The 19,564-nt window shown below is 36.1% G+C and overlaps 1 protein-coding gene across 1 annotated transcript in view; it reads right to left on the bottom strand.

Annotated features, from left to right (window-relative positions):
• LOC111053433 overlaps nt 1-18,756 on the bottom strand; it is an 83,946-nt gene extending 65,190 nt beyond the window's left edge. The window contains exon 1 of the mRNA XM_039431021.1: nt 18,420-18,756. The gene's annotated coding sequence lies outside the window, so the exon portion shown is untranslated. The remainder of the gene's footprint in view (nt 1-18,419) is intronic.
• Between the last annotated feature and the right edge of the window lie 808 nt (nt 18,757-19,564).

Raw genomic sequence — 19,564 nt, 5'->3', positions numbered from 1 at the left:
TTTCAAGAAAATCATCGAAAGATTTTGCAATACAGATTCAATGTAATGAGTTTTTCAAGGAGCAGTTATGGACTCAAACTGCAAAGAGTGATTGATCAATTTACATTTTGTAGAGAAAGTAACAGATTACATACAATAATTTTTCCATCATCAACTGAATTTAATTTCTTTTCCCTGGAAAAGCTTGAAAACAGAGAATCTTATTCAATTCTTTGCTTCTTATTCTTACGTATTTTAAAGTAACTTATTGAAATGATTATTTTCAAGATTGTAGTTCATTATTGCATGGGATGTGATTGAAACGAGCTGGCACCGTTCAAAGCATTGTAAAATATTCAGTGGAAAATGACGCCAGCTAACAAGAGCTGAGTATAATCACTGATAAAATACAAAAGCTTCAGTAGTTTCCAGGTCAACGAATTTACAAGTTAGCAGTCTTTTATCTGGCAGAGAATAATGGAGAGGATTTTGAAAGCGAATAATTGTTAAACTCGTTTAGTTGAAAGAGTTTTCCTGTAAACTCTCAGTCAGCGCCTCACTTGACACTGCGTCAAATGAGCCCTGAACAGCCAGATGAAAAGGGATTGATTGGTAGAGAAGAGAGAATAATCAAGCAATCGCCAGCTCGATCCTGAATAAATACAATTTTCATCAGGGTCAATCATTCACGATCTGCCTCCTGAGAACGAGTGCCTGGTTTCCATTTATACATTGAATTGAAAGGAATAAACTTAGTTACCAACAACAGAACCGAATCACTCACAGATATATCATATTACTCTTTAGATCATATCATATGGAATTGGATCATCCAATTCCTGAAGAATCATGTCACACTATGATGTTGAATCTTAGTCTCAAATCACTATGAAGACTTAAATCTTAATTCAACTTCGTTACTTCCAATAATGCCTGATTACAGGTTAGAATGAAGGGGAAATCTTGATATATATATATTATCTCGTAAACGTTATCAAGCAGTCAGAAAACGTAAACTTGCATGAGGGTGTGAAATGAGCGTGAACTTTCAAGGTCCGAATCAATAGTCTGAGCCGTTTATAAAATTGTCACCTTTGGGTCAGCGTCCTTTCCTGTGAATATTGCTTTTCAGTACAGCTCTAATTCATAATTCATTAATTGATTGAAGATACATGATTATTAATCAAAATAATTGGGAGAGGACCAACAGGCATATCCCAGAACTGGTCCATGAAAGGCATAAAACAATTTATTCCCCAAACTACAGATAATTCTACCGATTGAATTGAATTGTTCAATAAAATTATTCTCAACACTATTATTTTAACTTCTTAACCCATATAACATGATAATTTGAAAAATGCTCACAATGTGTAGCTCACTATCAGAATAAACTGCAAATAATTCAATCAAAGCTGAATTATTGCGAAGTAGGGATTTGTAAATGTTATGCTAGCATGATACTGTCAGATTGGTTATGGTAGCAATCACAAACATCCTTTTAGTTACGTGCTGTTGTATGTCAAGGTACTCTCAAGGCAGTGACAGGACTGTTCAGTTTGGAGTAGCATTTCAAAGCAGTCAAGTACTGTAGAGTGTAGAGTGTAGATATACTACTCTGCACCAACACTATTCATTCATTCGCCATTTATGAGAGCTGCAGTATAGTATGTTTGTTGGCTACTCCATAGTGGAAGGTGAAGAGAACATTTGCCTTGAAAGCTGAGAGACCGGAGATCGGCGATACTGCGACGGAACGGCGGAACGGTGGAACGGCAGGGACAAATATTTGCAGACGTGAATGAAAGTGTCAAACCGACCGACGGAACCAGGGTAGGCTGCTGCAGCCTTTGCCATGTAAATGCGTCGTCAGTCGCCCGTCGCTTTGTCGACTGGTCGGGCAAAAGACCGCTTTGTCTACTGGTCGGGCAGAAGACGAACAGAAAAGACGCTGCTGCTGCAAATTCAACAACCAGCCGAATAATGGTCGACGACGAACACTCAAGAAGGCTGTGGCCTGACTTTATTAAAAGTAAATGCAACATCAAAGGCAAGCCTGGCTGGATTGAAAGTACTGGGCTGCTTGATGACAAACTCGAAATACTTTGAAGAGGCTTTCTACTAATCAATTGCTGGGACTCTCCGTATAATTGTTTCGTGGTTCTAAGATACTGATTAACATACCAAGAACATACCGCTTCAAACCTCTATTGAAACTAGGTAGGGAATTTGTGGAATAGGAAATCGGAAAAGCATGAGAATAATGAATTTTCCAGGATAAGTAAGGTTTTACCACGTCAACAGTATTTGAATGATAAGAGTGAGGGCTAAACTAAAAAAGCTTATTATTGATAATATTGTGTCACGATCAGTTGTTATATATTTTTTTCTCCACCTACTGTCTAAAGTGCTTACTTTACTCCCTGGAACATAATACTAAAGTGTCACTTTTTCGCTCTCGGGAAGAAAAAAAAGAAAAACTCCCTAGAGTAAAAGTAACTCTATTTAAATAACATGGGAAGCATCTCTATTTTAATAACTTACATTTGAAACTTAGACCAGTTATAGAATAGACACGCTGGGAAGTCTAGCCTCTGAAGCCAACATCTACTGCCAATCCACCCATCTTGACGTCACAACCAAGCTAACAACAATGTAGCCTAAATTAAACACCACAAACACTTACACAAAAACTCAAAAAAGTTTTCCATATTCTTTACTATGCGTGACGTCATTGCTGTGACGTCAAGATGGGCGGATTTGGCTGTAGATGTTGGCTTCATTGACTTTCAGTATGAATATACAATGAGCTGTGTCTATTCTATAACTAGTCTAAGATTTGAAATATGTTAGAAGGTCTAAGCTCAGATGAGGAAACATAATAGAGGTGTCTGTCATTGAGTCAACTGAATTCAATACCTCAACCAGAAGTTTGATCAACTCATGAAATATATGTTTGGATAATACTACATACTAGACTATTAGTAGACGATAAAAATTTATACATATTTTAAAATATTTTATTCTATTCAAAATACCAGACAACAAGTATTTTTCATCTGCAATTCAAATCTGAAACACGCGAACTGGAGTCAGCCATTTTTGATAGTCGGCCAGCTGATAATTGTTACAGCTTTTGCCGATAGCACAATCGGCAGTGCCAATCTTAGACCAGTTATAGAATATACACGCTGGGAAGTCTAGCCTCTAAAGCCAAAATCTACTGCCAAATCCACCCATCTTGACGTCACAACCAAGCTAACAACAATGCATTGAATAACAACAATGTAAGTTAAACACCACAAACACTTACACAACAAACTTTTGTGACGTCAAGATGGGTGGATTTGGCAGTAGATGTTGGCTTCATCGACTTTCAGTATGAATATACAATGGGCCGTGTCTAATCTATAACTGGTCTAAGGTGCCAATCAGACGACCGGTTTTTAGATTATGTTGTAAAAGAAAACATTGTCACCAATAACGTGAGTTATTGAAATTATTTGATTTGCAATTTCTATAAGCAAATGTAGATGGAGGAAAAATGTTGTGTACATCACGAGCAAAAAATACTTTTTCTTCCTCAGGGAAATTGTTATCCTGGGCTTTGCCTCGGGCTTCAAACTTTTTCCCTCAGGGAAAAAAGTGGTACTTTTTACTCTAGATATAAAATAACTATTATTGCGGATGATACCCACATGAGCTTTTTGCTTGTGCGTGGGTAATGGGAAGTGCGAAGGTGATTTCATTAGATAATCAAACGTGCATGCCTATCCGATGAGATTCGACGGGGTTCGAACCCGCGACCGGGTAGCACTAGCAGATTGAAGGGTGAAGTCGTCTCGGCTATCCTGCCCGGCATTCAGTACATTTACTTGGCCTGGCCGAAGTCACTTATATTAAAAAAATAATATAATTGCATTGTAATTTTAGTGGACTTGTAAACATAAAAAATATTTTTTGTGGATAGCTGCTCCCCATAAATCAACCTATAACAGAACTATTGTTGTCATTTTTCTTCAGGGCTACTTTTAATATAAATACAAATATGAATCTGAGTACCCTTTTATTTTGTCACTAAAATAAAATGGCATTAGAAGCCGAAACATGGATGTCCTCACAAAATAATTTAAAAGGGTACTCAATAATATTTGTATTTATTTTACAGAACTATTGTTTTATTGAAATCTGAGATTTGCCTGTATGGTATTCCCATTTGTATGAACTACGATGGTTCTCGATAAATATGAATGAGAATACCTACATTGTGTGTTTTCCATAAGAAATAGTCATAATATCAGTATATTAATTATAGAAATAACCATGTAATAAAATGGTGCCGACCAATAAAGGGTTTCGACTTTCAATATGTTTGTCCTATATTACATTAGCCTGATGATACAAGTGAGGTTATAAAGGATATTTTCGAGTAAAGAACCAATCGATGAGCGATGAACCTTTTTGCCTCCGGATTATTGGGTCTACATCGACTCCAAATAACAATCTTTTTCTTTTTTTAGATTAGGGATCGACCTCAGGATCCAGCCTTTACTAACAAGGATGGGGTGGTTACTAATTCCCCGTTGTCGAGAAACTTGAGTACACACACCATCGTGTTCTGAAACCCACTCTCTGGGCTCAGCAGGTCCTGAGCCTTGGGAAATAAGGGGCTTATTCTCTAATGGGACAGCAGTTATAAATATGTTCTCAAATAGGACAAACATTGAGTGGGAGTTTGTTTTCTATGTTCTATTCATGTTCGAATTCATCGAATTTTATAAGGGGGAATGAATTCACGACATAGGTCGTTTCCCAAGAAACTATCATCTATTTCATTTTATATTTTCATAGTAACCCCTTATCTTGAAAAGAGCTCCATCAACAAATGAAAACAGGTCAAATACAGATTTCCTGGAATGGTGGAACAATAATCAGAACACTCTAGTTATTATAACGTTCAGTTATTATAACGTGATGTTCTGATTATCGATGTGGAACTTATTGTAACTGGAATGTTCTTATTCTTGTTTCACCATTTCAGGAAATCTATATTTGACATGTTTTCATTTGTGGATGAAGTTCGTTAAAAAATAAGGCTACTGTATATAAAATAGGAAAACCATCAAATAGGAAAACTATCATGATTTATCTGGTATTCCAGATGAAGAACTGTAACATGTATTTTCTAAACTTCAATGTTACGTATTACTTCATACTTCAATTAAAGGTATTGAAAAAACGCAGAAAAATTATTTTCCAGTCTCATTTCAATAATGCCGTAATTGAACAAAAAAATGTCACATAAGTATAATGAATTGTCCTGAGAAAAGAATGGTAGGAAAGCAATCTTCAAAACAACTAGTAACAGTCCATTAATTTTCTCCTGATCCTAGAGTAACCACTCACCACTAGCGAGACAAGAACAGGAATCAGAAAGCTTTTTGGCTAACTGTTTAACTGTCGGAACAAGTAGATACAGTGCATTGAGACTTGCGCCACTCTTGGAAGAAAGAAAAAGGCTTCTGCATTTTCTGCTCAAAGGAAAATGCGTCTTTTCTAGCGGAAACTGAGCATTGCGTGGAGTGGATAGGAGGCTCAACCTGAGTTGTAACACTTTTATGAATGGTTAGTCGACTACTGGAGAAATATGAAAGAGTCATTTCACGTCTTTATTCCTAGTTCTAAGGGTACTTTAAAAGAAAGTGCATACTATATTATGCACTTTGCACTTAACATCGAAAAGCCCTAGGGTACAGAGTATATTCTATCGCTATTACTCCTACTATACTTTTCTCTTTTTGCCTAGCTCACAACCCCTGCTTTGTAATGGATTTTGGATTGTATTTTGAACAAAAATTGGACTTTACAATTTCTACTGAAGTCACCAAGGAATATTATACTTAAATGATGTTTGTTACTCCTATTAATGCATTGTATAGCCATTACCTATTGCATGTCTGCACACTATTGGATGATGCTAATTTCATAGACTGAGTATTCAACATCCAACCCTATTATGAGTGAAAGATGTTCTTAGAACATAATACGTCTTCTGATGCAGGATGAGGAGATATTCAGAGAAAATCTGTACCATGACATTATAAAAATGACTAACAAGAGTACTATAAAATTATAGGCTACTAGGGATTTATGAAAAAACTAAATTCAATATTCGATAGGGGATCATCAATTTCTCAATAGAAATATACAACCGAGGATCAGACAACTGCAGTTGTAAAATTCTACAACTACTGTACATCAAGAGATTCTCGATCAATGGTTTTGGGAAAAGGAAACCTTCCCAACCACTTCTACTGGCTAATCAAGGGACAAAGGATTAGTGCAAACCAGCCTCCCTGAAGAGATTCATGATAAAAGTATAATTTCAGAATAACCTTAATTAACCTCGACAAACAAATTAGATTACTTGAGCGGGTTAATGAATTCGGGAACTTCATATCAGCACGAACTTCATCAAAATGGCTGCAGAGCAGCTAACAAGGAGCAGGATACCAAATTAAATTTTCAATTAAAGTACTCGTCAAGTCTTCAGCCAGCTGTAAAATTAACTGCAGCTCAATTCTTAAAATTAACTGGGAACAGCTTGTGGCTCAGCTTAGCCACGTCTTCGCGGCTAGTAACCTCGATCAATAATCACGTACGTGCTAAGCTTTTCCCATCATCAAATCCTGTAGACAGAGATTATCTGTAATCGATTACGAGGGCTTCACGTAATGAAATCACTGTAAAATGATGGAGTCAACTGGTTACGAAGGTGGTCTAGCTTCGGATGAAACTAGAAAGATTATTATCAAACAGAGAGATCAACATTAATTTTCAATCTTAAGCTTATTCTCTATTTAATGCTACAATTTCAGTCATTCATTTTAATTATCAAATACCTTACAGCTTCACCTCGAGCATTCATATCTCAAGAATTGAGTTCACAGTAATCTTCATGAATTTGTTTAATCATATACCAAAATTTTTCCATATCATATTAAGAATCCTTATATTTTCTTGGATCAATCTCTATCTCTTTTTGTAATGTTATTAAGTGAAAATGAAAGGCATTTTTCTATCTATCGAAATTCGAGGAAAAAAATAGTGAGGGCTGAGCCTGTTTTCTTATTACTAATCATTCTATGATTGTGTTCATGTATAAATAAAATATTTGTATTGTGATAGATAAATAAATAAACAAACAAATTTTTTTTGTTGGCTCATTTCAAATTCAAGAGTAAATTGAGGGAATTCACCATCCTTGTATGTGGAAATTTTGAAGAAAACTATAAAGTAATTTTCCAAGTTGATTATTAATTTATTCCTGTGACCTCTGAGTATGAAGCTACTTCAAATAATGATAAGTGATGAAGTAGAATGGAAGGTAGGTCAATTATTATTCTAATGACAAGCTAAGATTGGGATGTTTATAATTTCCATCGTCTTGAACAAGGAGAGGAATTGGATTGGACACGTCTTGAACAGTAACAGTAATTGACAATAATACAGGAATAGAAATTAGAGTAATGTAATGGATATACAGTAATAGAAATTGTGAAGTAGTAGTTTATCTATAGATATTTTCTATTATTGATTTCTTGCTACAAAATACAAAAAATAAGAAACGAGTTTACCTCTACTACAACAGTGACTTCTACTTTGAACTATCAGCATTCCTTATAAATAATATCAGTGCTTGACATTCAACCAATGCTGTAAATTCCAAGTGAATATCACTTCAGCTCGTTCAACGTCATGTGAAAACATGAATACATTCCACTTCTATGTGAAATTCTGCGCAAATAGACACTAGACGTCCGGAGCACTTGCAAAAGTCGGTCTGTTTGTGAGAGTAATGTCCCCATTGGCCGACAGTTTCGCACCCTCGTTTAGTCGGTGAGGCAGAAGTCTCTGTCAGAAGAGGAAATCCTTTCTGGGGACACAGCGAGGACGAGGGTGGCGATTTGATTTTATCTCAAAGGACGGACAGCTCCGAAATATTGTCTTTGGGGTCTTTAGGAGAGCCGGACGAGCGCAAGGTGGAGACAGAGACTACTTGATTTGTTTGAAAGAAAGGAGATAGCGCTAGATCCTCTGTGAAGGGTCGAGCTGGTCCTTTGCAGCAGTGGCCAACTAGAATTTACGGGACAGCTCCCTTCAGATTCACCCTCAACGAGCAACCTCGAGAGCATATTGGAGACACAAGTGGACAGTCACGTCGTGGATTACCCGACATCACACACACACAATTGCATTATTCATGTTTAATAATCAATGAGCCAAACAAGTCATTTCGAGGAGACAATATCTCATAACCTACTTGTTTAAAAGAGCCCTCTAACTGGAAGTAAGCATGTGAAAGAGTGTGAGAGAAGATTCCTGTAACATCACGCAAAGAATAGAACAAGACTCAACTTTTCTCTTTTCCTCATAATTCGATTTGGAAGATGAAAAGTCTGCTCAACTACAATCTGACTACAGAATTTTCCTCATTTCTACAGGCTACATGCTTGGAAGCGACTTGCTCGTTACTCGGTTAGTGAGGAAATAGGAAAACCTCAAAAGAATAAATATTATACAGCATCCTCTTTCCCATTCACATTGTTTCCTACTAGCGTTTCATTGAGTGTGGAACAACGTTTATTCCAGGAGAAACTAGAATAGAATAAGAAAGAAAAGAAGATATTAACAAGATAGAACAAGATGGATAAAGAGAAATCATTTAAGAAGGTGGGAGAAGAGAAATGAGATAATATGGGGAAATTGAAAAAATATGAGAATGTGAGGGAGTATTCAAAAATATGAAAAGCTGAAAAAAGTACATAAGATGAGAGCTTTAGGTGAGGGAAGGAATAAAGGAGTTTATTTCTCAGATATGGGTTGGAAGACGTTTTTCTCACCTACATCAACAGAACCTAAATACTTGTCTACATAGCTAGGGACAAGCTAGACGGCACAAAGAAGTGTGACACTTAGGATACCGCAGTTGGAGGAAAGGATACCGCAGTTGAGGAAATCAAGCAATGTAATTCTTACTAGCATAAACATGTTCATGTAATAAAATATGCTTGACATTGGATGAATGTGTGTTTGGAATGAATAAATGAATACAGATTTTCAAACAAAAATTCTCAACTTTTTCAATATAAATCCTTTTTTAATTGAACTTTCATATGACGCTAGTTAGTTCTTCTGTAACACTTCTAGAAAGAAAACTTCACTTTTCGAAATAGTAGAGCACATTATACAGTCATCCGCAGTCCATCTGGTACAACTTATTAAAGCTCACTCACTCACAATCCAAACCGATGACGCTTCTATTAAGAGAATCTGCTGTCTGATTTCAACATTTCACACGAGTTTCCAGCTACAACAGCTAGCTGGTTCTACACTGGCGCTTATTTTATTGAATGGCAAGCCAAATGAAATATTCATCAAGACAAGGCAACTAGGCTCTGTTTTCTCCATTTTCTTTCCACTAACGTCTTTATTGAGTTAGCCGAGCATCAGAGCTGCTCTTAAATTCATAAGTTGGCCCTGCCACGGCTTTCATCCCAAGCTGTTCTTCATTCTTCCCCTGAGAAAACTACTCACACTGTTCTCGAAAGTGACTCAACTCTCCTCGCGCACCAGCAACTTGCAAATTATTTGACCAAGAATTATCATACGCACCGAATATTCCCTACAAATTTATTCCGAGTTCATTAATTAATATTCTACTCATATTTTGAAATGAATCGCTTCATAGTATGTGAAATACCGTACTATACCAGAATTACATTCTGAAGCCCACAGCCCAACAAAACTGTTCTGAATCTTCTCTCTACTATCTTCTATCTACGGTTGTAAAAGTATTAGTTTTAATGCCTAACCAGCCATAAATGAGTGGATACATAATTATACTGAATTAATTATCAATGACAGAACAAATTGGTACAATCAGTTCAATAAACGAAACACCCTCACATTGAGATAAATCTCCAGCACTGTAATTACTGAAATTCAATCAATGGATCTGTTTTAAACCGTTTCTGCATTTATTGAACCAATTAATTAAAACTAATTTCAATGTATTCCATCAGTACAGATTTTCAGTTTATTCTAATTGAATTGTTTCAGCACTAAACGTATTATTAGAAACTCCCATTGACTCAGTGATCAATAAAGTATTGAAAGTCTGAAATTATTTAGATTTATCAACAGGGCTCCAGCAACAACTAATTATTGAATATTTTCTGAAAATTCGTGATTGAATATTTAAAATATGTTGACTCTGCGGTAAGTAAGTGGCACAAATATGAGTTACGGTCCAGTCCCACCGGTATTAACGCTAGAGCCTAATTTCTCGATAAATTCCTCGCCTCTAATATCTAACAAAATATTCAATTTCACGCCAATAACGCAATAATCGGAGGATTATGATGTGTTTGGAAAGCTCTGAGTAAATTGGCACTGTTGTCAATCAATCAGACAGGCAAGAATTCCGAATTCTGTAAAAAGGCCCCTAAAATGTCAAAATCGCTTTTAGTTGAGTGTTATTGAAAAGAGCGAAATAAGGCTGATATATTCGTGATGATAAAAGTTATGTCTGGTATTGAATGAAAAAGACAAAGAAATTGTCAAAAAAACACAGATTTATTGATACTTAGAAAGACCGGTTTCGGTTATTACACCATTGCCAATCTCTGATAAAGAGTTATGACAAGTTTATCAGAGATTGACAATGGTGTAATAACCGAAACCGGTCTTTCTAAGTATCAATAAATCTGTGGTTTTTTGACAATTTCTTAGTCTTTTTCATTCAATATGAATAATTACCACAATATCAACTTCTCAACTACACAAAAAGTTATGTGTGGTAGATGCGAGCATCAGATTTTCAAATGTTACGAGACGATAAAAATGTCTTATCCATCTGAATATGGATAGATTGATAATATAGGAAATAGATGAATAGGAAACAAAAAGCATAGTACCGACTACTTCCTTTTTCTTTGCAAACTTCAATCACAACTGAAAAAATCTATTGGTCCATACTCATTTCACAGCACATCGATGTATCATTTTCATCACAAATCCCTGCTTCGAATTCCTTTTTTTGATGAAACCAGTACTCCTCGATAGAGATGCGTTTTTGTCTCCACTTATTGCACGAAATTCTTGAACAAGTCCAGCTGATAGAGTTGAAGTAGTTCACATAACAATAATGCATTTCGAAGATAGAGTAGAAAAGAACTCACATGTAATAACATCGTATATCGAAGACTGATTCTGTACTAACTACTAGAAACTATTTCGATTCTCCATCTGCAATAATTCATCCCAAGAATAAATTATTCCATTCCTTTTCAGATAACTTCGAATTCCTATATTAGCTGGATGTGTCGTTTCATGATCAGATTAACCTACTTGCCGCAGCATTCGGCTTGTCAGTTGCCCTGTAACACACTATATTATGTTGTAAGGCACTCGTATGTATATGCCTTCTCATTTAAATTCTCAGTGCTTGCGACGTGTCTCATAGGTTGAAAGCGAACAGCGTAGCTGGAGGATCTCGTTATTACGCCTCTGTTAGCACCTAGCTCATCCCATTTTCATACTCGAGCTCGGCGAAAATTGCGCTCTGAAATTCGTTGGCAGTGCACAGCTCACCGCGCGTTAATCTCGCTCAAGCCAGCAAACTTTTCGCATCTCTTCAGCGCACTTGACAAGTGCAGATGTAATGGAGAAAAGAAAGCAAGCGTATAAATCATTCAGAGCTAGTTTTCGCCACGAGCAGTCTACGACATAAATATTAGGTAGTTTCTAATGGATGTGAAATAAAAAGTGCGGAAAGGTAGCGAGTGTCTTCTTCAAGGAGCATGGTGTGAAGTACATTTCCTTGCAAAAAAGGAGAGTTGCTAGAAGAAAGAAAAATGGTAGTTAGTGTTTTTCGAGTAGAAAAACTCCACTGTATGATGTTTTCCCTCTTTACTGGAAACCCGGTTTGAAAGTACCCTATTTATCACGTCCAGAACGAACTTTCTTTCTTGAGAAATCAATGATCGGACAAGAGGATCAAAAATAGTTTCTTCAAGTATCATGATTGTTCACATTGGAATGAAGGAATCAAAATCAATGGATTAGGTGATTTATTCGTAAGATGCTTCAAAACATCATGCATAATATTATGATATCAGCAGGTAAGCATTCTATCATAATTCTTCCACCCTTTTTTCTGCATCACTTTCTTCTTATTTTGTTTTAATGTGTATTGTTGTTGTTGTTGTTTGCATGTATTCTTTTTGTCAATCTCTGTATCAAACTTGTATGTGTGTGTAAAAATAAATTGAATTGAATTGAAATTCATGGCTGAACTGAGGAAAATAAATTTCTATTCACAAAAAAATATGATATCTTTATACCTTAAGGCTCGTATCAATTCAAATTTTCAAATTAAAATCCAAATTGAGCCTTATTTATTATTAAACCGAATTAAATAGGTTTTATTAAACCTATGATTACTACTGCTATTAGTTTAAAACTAATATGAATTAGGTTTAATAAAACCCAATTAAATAGGTTTTATTAAACCTAATTTATATTAGTTTTAAACTATTTAGAAAGTTTGCTTATAAATCATTTGAAATCGAACGTGCCAATCGTTCTTCATGGAAATGCAATTCAAACTGTGTCTGTTGTGAATTGTACACTGCAATTCTTCACTAGGATCTTGAAGTGTCGAAGGAATTGCAGCTATTTTTCTCGGCGGCATTTGTTCGAAGAATGTTTGGCTGGCAAAAGAGTGTGAATCACTCGACTCCAAATCCAAATCGAAGCCAAAACCACTCAATGGCAGCCGATTATCTCTGAATCGTTCGACATTCTTGATCCCCCGAGTCTTCCACCTCCAGTGATCGATCACTCGATTATCGAGTCCTCTTGGTCGATTATCGATTACTCGTTCCAAACTCGATTATCGAGTCCTCTCAGTCGAGACGAGCCTTCACAAAAACTCTTCCTGATTCTTGGAAAGAATGAAAGAAAACCGACAGCAAGGAAAAAACATGGAAGGGTTTACGTTCAAGACACGGCCCATAACCCCACGTAGACTGACTCATACATGATACATCGTAAAACTCGTGCTTCATCAGAATTTTATACAGCTTTCCAGGTTATTTTTTGTTTACAACATTGGTGCTAAAATATTCCAACAATTCGAAATCCTGCAAACTTTATCCGGAAATGTGAGATCTGTTATAATAAGTTAGTGCTCCAAATAATTAGCATTATTGAATATCATGTAAATATTATTTATTGAGCCATCAGAATTTGTTTTGACAAATACCACGTGTGAATTTATCCAATGCTGAAGTCTCACTGTCTTTTCTATTTGCTTTGCAAAGACAAAAATATGTTTATTCGCTTTTTATTCACTACTTATGGTTCATATTTGAACAGTTTATCAGTAGTCAGCTTTTTTAATTCAGAAATTTTATAAATGACAAATAGTCTCAGCCACAGGAAGGAAAAATCATCCTAATGACGTGAACTGAATGAGTTGGGTTCGTCGAATGTGGAGCTAGTTAAACCCAATCTATCATGAAAATTACCTAGATTTCAATGTGTTTATATCTCGTATTATATTTGTATATAACACTAGTTTAGTATTATACTGGTATTTGACTAAATACTAAATACGAGAAGAGTATACTCTCTCGTTTACTCTCGTATATCTTCTCGTTCGTCTTCTCTCATGTATTCTTATTCTATGGTTATGCAGTGATTTATAACCAACGCAATAAGAATAATTTGAATTGGGCATTCAATAAGGTTTGAACCAGTAGAGGAAATAATTTGCAAGATATTTCGGAAGTTCTCAGTTTCAACCGTTTTGCTCGGTACTCAATCTTTTCAGTAAGCTAAACAGAATCTTTGAGAATTGATTTAATTTCGGAAATTTGTAGACGGGGCTCATACATCTTTCAAATCATAAATCATCAAATTATCTCACCGAAATTCCTGTCTGCATTAGCTGGTTTTGCAAGTTGTTCCACAGTCGTTTGTGTAGTCAACGAATTCTTGTATGATTTGATATCAAGATCGGAGGTAAATTGAATTTTGGAGTAGTTGATCAGAGTTGTTCTGGTAATTTGTGGACGCCTCGCGACATCAGCCAGCATTATTATGCATTAAAAGCGCTGAAAGAACCGCCTCCCGAAATAGTCTATTACCGATGGGAATAGGAAAAGGAGGAGGGTGAAAAAGGACGAAAGAGTAGAGTGTGAAGAGAGGTTTCCGTCCGATTGCTTCTCTCTCGTCTTCCACGTATCTACGAGACTGTGAATTATACACAGCTGGAAGACCATGAATAGATTACTGCTGTCAAGTGGAGACTAGTCGCCTAAAATGAGGAGCATTTCCCCAGGCCATCGGTTCGTATTTCTTGCTCGAAGCTCCTCTCTCTCACTCGTCTCTCGCACTCTCACAATTCCGAAATGCTCGAGCTCACTGATGAGGGGCGACGACGGCTCGTCTGCTTCGCTGAATGGAAAATAATCCCAAATCACTCCACCAGCAAGCCTTTTCTGAGCCCTTTTTTAAAGCAAAATATTGTTTTGCACTAGTTTGATTGTTCCAATACAATCAATTATCGCTGTAGTCTAATGAGGGTCACTTGCTCATCGAGTATTGAATATTAGCTATTCTCATTCATGTCTGTATCCGAACATCTCAAATTGTGAAACTATTACAATTGATCACTAAATTGAAGTACAAGCCATCTTCACCAGTAATATTACTCTTAAAACTATGTATAGAGTGGCAATAATCCATACATGGATCCAACGACGCTGAGTTTGAATTTCTCAAAACTGGTGCGGACTTGGTGTATTTTCTAAATGTATGCTTTTCAAACGACTTCTCACGACTCAACGTCGGACGACTCGACTCGGTCAAGACTATTTGAACTTGATACACAGGCTCAACTAGAAACTTGGATGAATGATTTGCTGAAAGTTTTTATCAAGTGATGATCCGAAGTCAATATTATTCCATTGTTGGTTTCAAGCAATAGAGTTGAAAATGTTAATTTTGAATGTTTTGGCGAGAGTACTGGATCTGCTGGAGTTTTTTTCGGGTTTATCCCCTCCCGATCCAGAAGTTGGAATTTCATCCCAGGTCGAAATTTGGTAAAAATGATGGAATATAAATTATGTAACAATGAAGCTTCTCTGATGGATGAACAACTTGTTTCAATCCGGAATTGATCACAGAATGCCAAAAGAACGATTATTTCAATATGTGCATTATTAAGCAAACATGAAGTAAATCAGTCACTGAGGATTTACCAGTAATTCACTGGCTCGAATGGAGTCGGACATTTGTAATTAGCATCAATCCATGGTTGATTACATTCCGCTTCTGTACACATATGAATATTTCGGTTGGAATTTCGATCATACCAGTTCAATATCCAGCGTAATAATCCCATAAATAATTTATGAACAAAGTAAATATGCATCGGCAAGGGACCTCACTGACTTGTTTATGAAGCATATTGCAATGCTGAACTGATATCGGTACAAGCATGTTGCCTACCATTAAAATAAGCTACAGATATCGTAGCTGTACAACAGTATAGGCTAGAATTGCCGGAGGCCATAAATCATTTGCAAGCTACATGAATCCCTACCAATCTGTGTGTACGTAGACGACGAGAAATATGTACAATTATATGTGATATGTGCTTGTTGATTCTTTGAAAAATAGCACCCCTTGAATGAGATATTGCAATTTGCTGTAGAGGCTGTGGGCTACTACTACTACCGCTTATCACAGCTCACATGCTACTGATATAATTAGGCTACTGCATAACTTCGATGTCGTTCCAATTCATGTAGGCTACTGTTATCACTAGTCTCACTTCTATGTAACTATGATGCTATCAGCCTACTACTTTAATGGAACATTTCGTTTAAATTGAAGAATATGATGACCATATATCTAATGAATACTTTCACTAATAAGTAGATCGCATTTGTTTTTAAAAAATTGGTAATTTATCCAATAATAATAATATAATGCTAAACCCCATGAATAAAAGATGAATGGAAATCTCCAACAAATAATTGAATAAGAGTTACAATTTCTGGATTTCTGAATTTCAGTATTTTCTTTCAAAAATTTATTCAAATGGAGAAGCATTTACAACCATCATTAGATCGATTATCATAGATCATACATTCCTTCAAGACTGTCAGCCTCTTTAAACTTAGATACGATACGCATATCATCCCCTAATAGAGGTGTCCAAAAATTATCCAGTTGAAAAAGAATGAACTCAAAATTTATAGTTTTATTGATTCATTGATTCTACAATAACAATATAGAATCTATTCATTAAAAAATATACAAATTTCTAATAACTCTCTCACTTTTCAGAGGACCTCGAATTGCACTTTCAGAGAGCTTAGTATTTTTTTAGATAATTAGAAGCTGTCACTGTATGCCACTACGATCCAGAACTATGACGAGAAACAACAAGAGATGATGATGATAATAATAGCCTACTCTGACTTTGGCAGTATTTCACCTATTTAGGGCTGTCAACTGTCAGAGGCTTCAACGTGTTGTGGCAGTCTAAATCCTCCACATTTGGAAGGTAAACGTCCTGTACAACTCAGTTCATCAGAAACAGGAGTGACATTCTGTGACCATATGGACGGTGACCAGTTTGCTGGGCTCATTGTTGAGGATGGAAGGGCAAGAAGAGTGACGGCCTTGAAGTCTGAGGATGGCATTCCTCCACAACAGCACATAGGCACAGATATACGAACACCTCTTCCAATTTCAGTCTATATATCCGTTGACCAACACCATAACTTATTGTTGACCAGCCTTTGCGAATCTCTGGACGTATTGTTAACAAATCGTTTATTGTCCGTCCGTGGAGAAGGGGCTCCAAAGTCATCACCAACGTCTGATTACACTAGCATATAACAAAGGACACACTTTTTGATGTGGCAAAAAATTAATAAGATTTTTGTTGTTGGAAAAAAACTGAAGAGTTCGTGTAATGAGAATTGTTAATGCGTGTTTGATCATTTTTTGATTGGTCAAAAGCTCCACCTGAAGATCTTCAAAAGATTCCATTATATTTTTATAAAGAAAATAAATTGATATTACAGAATTGATCTATTTTTATTTAAATCGGTGACATATCATCTTCACTCAAGAAGTGAGTTTTTCAATTTGATGTCGACTACACTTTATTTTGTTTAGCATAAATAACGATATTCTATCAGATATTTCATTAGTTGAATCGAAGGGAATGTACAATAATTTTAACTCTCGATTTGTTTCGATAACATTACAATATTTTTAATAGTGATTTACAACGAATGTTACAGAAACAAGCTCTGCATTATTGTAAGCAGTAAGCTACCATCGAATAAATCACCATGAAATATTAAATAGTTCACAATTCCAACGGGAAATTACGTTCTAAATGAATGAAATTCCTCATTCCTCATTCAAATGAGGAATTGAATTGAATTGAATGAGGAATTGAATGATAATTGAATTCCCAATTCCTCATTTGCGATTCATTATTGGGTTCTTTAAAATTCCATCACCGAAAACTTACAACTCCTCCGTTACTGTGATAATGTCAAAAATATTTTAATTATATGTGGAATCTTGTTGAAATATAGAAAATCTCTCAATATATAAATTCAATCGCGCGCAACTGAATTTGTGTTCTGTATCTAATTCTTGAGAGCTTTCATTCGAGTATAATTCATATATTTATTTTGGAAGCGCTGCATTCAACTACAGCGGCTACGTCGCCACCAATAATATATAGATATGTATAAATCACTTTAGTGATATAATCTGTCAATAAATCAAATCTAGTCTAATCCTGTAAATAAATAAATGAATGATAAACGTTCAATTTTATCTCCCCCAGCTACTAAGGTTCAAGCAATTTAAGCATCAAAAGCATAACTTACATGTATAATCTCTCACCAACAGTCAGTTTTCAAATGATTTGGGAATTGGAAACTACACTGATAACATTACATTATTCTATCACGTGCATTATGTATTTAACACTCGATAAGGTTGTTCATAATATTGATAACATTCTAGACTTCATTTGTTATGACAGACGCTGATCTCTGTGGAATTTCCAAGTAGCTGCTGATAAATATATAATTTCACATCTCAAAATTATTTCAAATAACACAAAATTATATAAATTTGAGAGTTGATATTACTGTGGTGGGTACTCTCATAACCACCCATAAGTAGTTGTAACCTCTTTAGGTTAGACATGTCTGATTAGAACGTTGAGATGGGAGGAGGATGTAAACAGTCGAAAGTTGTTCGATGAAGGATTATTTTTCTCGTCATGAAAAGTTGTAACTATACTACAGTAGGAAATAGTGACTCACCCTTGTGGATGTGCGAGTAGAGAGCTCGGGAGCGAAGGCTGTGTGGCGGAGTACAATGGACAGACAACAACAACAGACTGTAGACTGTAGAGCGACGACGGCACGATCCCCAATGAAACGCACGGCTTCGACACACCACTCAGGCTCAGGAGACAGGAGACGGGAGAGGTAGTGTGGAGCAGAGCAGGAGGATGCTGTGTTGCGCTGCGCTATTGATCACTGTTGTGGATCCCATCTGCGCATAATCCTACTGCGCACAACAACAAACCAAACCCGGTGAACACTCACACACACTCACACTCCTCGCGTCTTCCTTCCTTTTCGAGGGACGGCACCTTTTCTACCGGAAGACCGAAGGGTCCACGCCATCAAAACCCACCCCCTCGTCAGCACAACCTGACGATCGAACACTTTTAAAAAATTTAAATCGGCGCCAGACCCCCTAGATAGACTTAGTATTTCGTAAATTTTCAGTGGCAATAAAAGAATTGTTCATTAGAATTCAATATTCTATAGAATTGAATAGAAGAATTGTGAGAGGAAAGTATAGTCTCTAGTGTCTAATGTAACAATAGTCTTGCTTGAGAGGGAAGAATTGTATAGGCTATAGTGCCACAGAAAAAATCGAATAGTCTCAATTGTCTCATAGAGAGTCTGGTGTGAAGGGGAAGAATTGTGTAGATCCACAAAAAAATTAATTATCATAGTCTCAGAATCTCAATAATTGAAATATAGAGTCTCAACAGTCTCATAGAGATTCTAGTGTGAGGGGGAATAATTGTGTAGTGCCAGAGAAAGAGTCTTACAGTGCCATAGAGAGTCATAGTCTCACGTAGAGCCAAAGTGTCACAGTTTTTCGCAGAGAGACTTCTAAGTAAAGAAGTCAAATAGAAGAAGAGACATATAGAGAGCTATATCCAGATGTAGAAAATTTGAAAATGCAAGGTAACCTCTCAAACGACGATTCTCTTCTGGTAACAGGAAGATGATCTCTCAGTTTCAATCTTGAAGTCTGACTAGCACTAGCCACCATTATGTGAATACTAGATTACTATACCAGATCAACAATTGCGAGCAGTGAGTATAGAATGTAATGTTTAATGTGAACATAATGTATAGAATGTTACATTCTATATTCACTGATT

Source organism: Nilaparvata lugens, chromosome 6, assembly GCF_014356525.2.
Source record: "Nilaparvata lugens isolate BPH chromosome 6, ASM1435652v1, whole genome shotgun sequence".
Classification (NCBI taxonomy): Eukaryota; Metazoa; Arthropoda; class Insecta; order Hemiptera; family Delphacidae; genus Nilaparvata; species Nilaparvata lugens.
The sequence above is the reverse complement of the archived record's forward strand: the minus strand, read 5'-3'. Positions and strand labels throughout refer to the sequence as shown.